Genomic DNA, 6,000 nt, shown 5'->3' on the forward strand with positions numbered 1-6,000 from the left:
TATTCGCCGCATCGACATAATATAGTTTAATATTAAAAGTGCTATGCAGCTTTTTTGTTGAACCGTATTGCACAGGCGGTTTTAGTCCATTTACTATAAAAGGTCTTAACTCCGCAGCAAGTATTTGGTAATTTCGCCATTTTACCGGGTGTGGCCTGCAACATGAGCAAATATTTAAAACATAGATTGTACTCCTCAAACAGTGACACTTTTGTTCTACGACTTTTAAAAATTATGAATTATTTAGACTCCCTATTTTTCATACAAAATAAATATTATCTTCAATGGACGCCATCGCCACGCCATATCATTGTGATTGACGTTGCTTGTCACGCCTTAAACAAAACAAAATTCGCAATACATTGCGTCTTAGAATAAACTTTAAAGTGTATTAAAAATCAAACCACAAATTATTTTTAAAAGTCGCTGAACAAATGTTAGTCAGTATGAGGAGTACAGCCTACAGTTTAATTTTTTGCTCATATTACAGGCCACACCCGGTATACCAGGCATAGTTTATCGTTGCGGCGCTCATTACGCTTTGAAACGCGACGCGGTGCGATGCGATATGTCGCGCGATCATTAGAGCGACACAAACAGGTACAGTCATCTGCAGCCGTGTCTATAACTACATATACACACATATATATATTTATATAAGACTGGTCATTTAAATCGTGTTATACTTACTAAAGGTGACGTTGTTGAAGACTGTACTTACGTACTTGTTAGCGGAAAATCATGTTCAAAATATTTTTGGTAATGTTAATAATTACCTTAATTAATTTAAATACTTTAAAAACTAGTATGCGACATATATCTACCATATAAATTATCTCTTACAACAAAAAAAAACACAAATATATGATTATTTTTATTTTAAAGGTGTAGGGGAAATAATTAAACAATCGAAGGTTATGCATGGTACCAAACAAAATTGTAACTAATCGTCGGCCTAAGTCGCAAACCTAGTAACTCCTCCGTGAAAGTTACGAGGTTTGCGACTGTAAGTATTGTTGTCCAAGGTAGTAATTACTAAATTCTTTGAAATGGAGTTACGAGGTTTGCGATTTAGGCCGACGCTATGATCTTAAATACCTTTAATTATTTGTACCTAAAAGCAGAAAAAACATTTCACAATTGCTAAACGGATATCTTTTCCCCGTTGGATTTTCCCCAAAAACAATTGAAGTTCATTATCCACCTCAGTTTTCCTCAGTATAAAAATTCAGTGGATAAAAAGTCGAGTAGGACAAAAACCGCGGGACAAAGCACCCTCTCAATAGGAATGGCGAAACGATCCTCCGATTGGCATAAAAAGATCGCGGCCAATAAAACGTGGCGACACTGTCAGCAATGATTTGATCAGGGTTGCTAGGGTTGGGAAGAGCACTTCATTTTGTTTCTTTTTTACGTAGTCTGTACGTAGGTTTCGAATTTCAGCTGTTATTAATGGCGGAAATGGTTTGACTAGTTTTTCGATGTAGAAATGGAAGTTGAAATTCTCTATCTTCAAAAAGGCTGCGAAGAAGAAGTTGGGAATATTTTCTGAACAATACTCCGAACAGAAAAAAATATCCAACGTATTCAATTTTTGTGTTAAATTTTAGACAAAAGTTGTAGTAAGTAAATACAAACTATATTTAATTACTAAAATAATTGACTGGTGCACAACAGCAGATACGGATGCTGATACGCAATAATGTGTCAACCCACATAAATTTTTCAATAAAATGTCAACTCAAAATATTGACGCTTAAAGTTGACATTTTATTACAAAATGCATGTGGGATGACATATTTTTGCTAAACACCATCCTACTATCTCTTACTTACGCTAGTAATATTTTTTTCTCAAAATAAAGGAATGTCTAAGCTTATCCTTTTATCACGTCCTGACGAGTATAGCTCGTGTTGTGTGACACAATATATTTCAGATTGTCAGTATTTTTTTGTGAAAATTGTATTTCCCGCCCTGGCAACCCTGCACGATAAGGGCGCGGGGCGGCGCGCCGCCTGCGACACGGTTTGGGCGGCATTTTTCCGCGCCGCAAGCCAGCAAACCTCATGACGACTGATTTGTTCGTCTAAATTGCCTCGACAAATCGGCTCACTATTGGATTGAATTCAGTGAATTGCGGGAAATCTTTGATTTAAAATAAAGTATGTTTGCATAATTAACTTTTCAAAGATCCCTTGTAGGGATAAGTAATTTGTGTTGACTTTTTTGTGTAAACTTCTTTATGTGCAATAAAGTGACATACATACATACATACATACATACATTTACATTTATTTTAGCAATAAATTATTTTTGAAATATAGACTAGAATTTATATAAAACTTTTGTAATCGTATTAATTGTACCTATGTGAAAGACCAATCAGTTTTAATTTACCTAAGTAAGTACTTACCTCAATCCCGCTCATGCATGAAATTCCCTTATCCAGCTGTGGGTTGTGTTATTGTCAGCTTGACAATATTAATATGTGCTATATTTCTTTAAGGTCACACGTTAATGCATTATTATAATATTAATATAAAAATAAAATGCTGCACAAAAAAAGAATACAGTAAAATACATATCAAATAAAAAATATTATTACCTATAATTTGTTTATGTGGTTGAACGTAGTTATAGTATAAATATATAGGCATTTGCATGGTCTTGTTTGTGTAACGACCACAATAAAAGTTAATAATAATATAGTATCCTGGTCAGTAAACAAATAAAAGCTTATTCCAAAATTCCAATTATTTATTTTATAACATAATATTTACTTGGATAAATAGAGCGACACATCCTACAATTCCACATATGACCATTAATTAGACATCCCTCACAAGAATCGTTACCGTCTTAAGTCAGTTTAATTTAACTAAGTTAATTACCTACTATCATTTATTTTAATTACAAATGCAATTAAATAACCTGTGATTAAACTCCAGACATCAACTACACCGCTCTCGTTAAATTAAGAACGGAACAACTAAATTAATAGCACTTGATTTATATTTTTATTGTCCAATTAAATGTGTTTGTGCATTCAACTTCAGATATGCCAACTTACACAATACAAGTACCTATATGTACTTTAAGACAAAATGAGTGGCAATCTAAAATCGACCTTAATACTGAAGTACTTACAGTCGTTTTCAGATCGCCATAGTATAGCTTTGTCCAATGTGCATATGTGCTAGACGCGCACACGTAGACTAATTAAAACATGTACTCTTTTCGAAGATTAATGATTGTGGAATAGTGAGGGTTATTATATAAGTATTTAATTTAATTGCAAGCTTGATATTTATGCCCACACTAATGACGGAAATTCAATTAAAATACAAATTTATAACGTTTTTTTTTTATAATTTGATGCTCATCATTTGTATAGGTAAATTAATAGTTTGTAAAGGTAGATTTTACTGATATTACTACTTATAATGGAATTCAAAAGAAATGACGAAAAGTGTAAAAAAAATCAATTTACGTTCCTTAGTCGTAGGTAAATCTCGTACTTTTCCTACTTTTTAAGGACACCATCATGGTTAAGATCATTAATCAACAGTTCATGTGTATTTAAATATATTATTTATATCAATTTCATTGAACTTAGGTGTGACACAATTTAATTGCTTAGTCAGAATATAGTATAGGTTATCCCTCTTTTGCAATCAAGGTGATTTTAAAGTAAGGATTTTTTTGGCGTATTTTAATTTTAACATGACGTTCACATTATTGAGTGTTTTTTTTTGGCAAGTTGATCAAATCAAGGAAATAACTACAGATCTTTGATTTGTCTAATATATTTATTTTTAATAATATATATTTTTATGTTACAACTAGCAATGCAACGAGGAGAAGTTTCTTAAGTTGCGAAACTTCTATGAAGAATATTCTCTGGAACTTAAATTTAATAAACAATCTAATCGTGTCAACACCGACGTAGACACATGCCATTTTAAATATTTCGCCTGCCCGCTTTACTGTTATGTGGCGTGTAATATATTATTATATATTACACAAAACGTTAAAGTTCTCATGGGAACATTCTCACAGAGAACTTTCTAAGTTTCTTTCATGTAATTTCTCTGAAATTTCCGAGAACATTTCTGCAATTTGTACATTGCTAGTTACAACTACCAAGTCTCATTTAGCAGCCTGCCTAAAAAGGTTTACAATTTAAATGAAACACCATTTACCGGCTACAAATTTTGGACCTAGTAACTATTTTCGTTCTCATTCAACTTTTCATAACACGTCGGTAAATAGACAATCGAGGTCTTCGTGATACTGAAAATTGTCATTCTTCATTTCCTGAAATCATACACTCACCTTAAGTTGCGTGTGTTGGGTAGTGTGACAACACCAACTGTCAGAAACACGTGGCGCCCTCCACGGACGCCCACCGACACTAGTTGAACACTATACAGAGTTCCTACTAAAATACTAGGCTTAGGTTGAAATAAAGTTACAGTAATCTTAAGGTGATGACTGTTAGTGAGAGTAAGTGGAAACGCAGCCGACGTAATAAAGTTGGTAGCGAGTTCGATCGCGGGTGAGCGTTGCAATTCGCGTCGCGTCGTCAGAGCGACTGAGCGATGCGGCCGCCGAACTTAGCCGTCTGCGCCGCGCCGGTGGGCGGGCCGCGCGTCGCCAGCCACGCCCACAGCCCCGCCCACACGCGGCCACGCCCACTTGAATTAATAAAGCTGGCAAACACCGCCGGACACGCGGACAATGCCGCATTGTCCTATGCCCGAAATAGTTTCAAATTTCAATTAGAATCGGGGACAAGGCACAAAAGCGTCGCCGGCGGATCATTCACGGCCAAATTGGCCGATGCATCGGCGATTAGCGAATTTGGCCGCGACAAAACTGCGGCGTTACGGAGTTGGGAACAACCTGTTAGTGGGACATGGACAGCAGCTAGTTGGTTGGAGCCAGTCGCTGCTGCTGTTGATAACTGCCTTAAACAATCAAAATGAAATTCCTAATTATAGCGAATTGTAGGTATTATGTTTAAAGCATGACACAACACAATATTTAAAATTTGTTAAAGAAAAAGTTTATCGTTGTAGTAAATTTATACAATACAATATAATTATTATGTTTTCATTAATTCCTCGTGTTACAGACCCCACTCGGTATATACATATAAGTAGGTACGGTCAGCCAAGAAAGTGGTCTACCACTTTTCGACTCTATCATCTGCCTGATAGAAGTGATAGAGTCTAAAAGTGGTAGACCACTTTCTTGGCTGACTGTACCTATACTTGTATGTACATACTTCATAAATGAGATTCAACTCATGTAGATTTCTTACCGGAATATTAGAAGTTATTCGTAAAGATATAAGTAAAAAGTAAAAATAAATAAATCCCGAAGAAGTAGCAATTAAAATGTTAACAATTTGTTGCTGATATCTCTAAAGAAATGATTCCTCATTTTCTTCCTAAACTAAAGTACCTAGGTACCTACTTACTTAGTTACTCTTATCAATCTCAGTATTAAACAGGTCGTCTTATTTTTATTAGGTATGGACAATTTTTGCTAAATATCATACAAAAAATATTTACAAATACAGGTAGGATATACAAAAATATAAAAACATCCGTCAGAGACCAAACTAGGCTGAGTCTGTATCTTGGCCCTCTGCGCGTGTGATCATCAGATGAGATTTTGCATTAAAATTTTCCAAAACAAGACGATGCGGTCTTTTCCGTAGGGTTTTCAATTTGAATCCGAATTGATGAAGATCCGTCGGATCCGAAACCAGACCCGGTTAATTTCATGCTCTTTAAACCAAAACCAAAACGTCAAAATGCAAGCCAAAACGTCAACTTATGGCTATATTCCTGAAATGTCTAATTACTTAGGTATCTTTTTCCCAAGCAAACCTTATTTATCCAGACTAAATTAATAAATCGCCGGTGCGAATAAAAAAATCGCCATGTATTTTTAAGCTACTTTTCAGGAGACAAAAATAACTGTTTATTT

General features: G+C 34.9%; 1 protein-coding gene across 1 annotated transcript in view; it reads right to left on the minus strand.

The window, feature by feature from the left end:
* The window catches only part of LOC134663569 (LIM domain transcription factor LMO4), a 280,250-nt gene extending 275,817 nt beyond the window's left edge, over nt 1–4,433 (minus strand). Inside the window, exon 1 of the mRNA XM_063519974.1 lies at nt 4,336–4,433. The gene's annotated coding sequence lies outside the window, so the exon portion shown is untranslated. The remainder of the gene's footprint in view (nt 1–4,335) is intronic.
* Between the last annotated feature and the right edge of the window lie 1,567 nt (nt 4,434–6,000).

The sequence above is a fragment of the Cydia fagiglandana genome, chromosome 4 (assembly GCF_963556715.1).
Source record: "Cydia fagiglandana chromosome 4, ilCydFagi1.1, whole genome shotgun sequence".
NCBI lineage: Eukaryota > Metazoa > Arthropoda > Insecta > Lepidoptera > Tortricidae > Cydia > Cydia fagiglandana.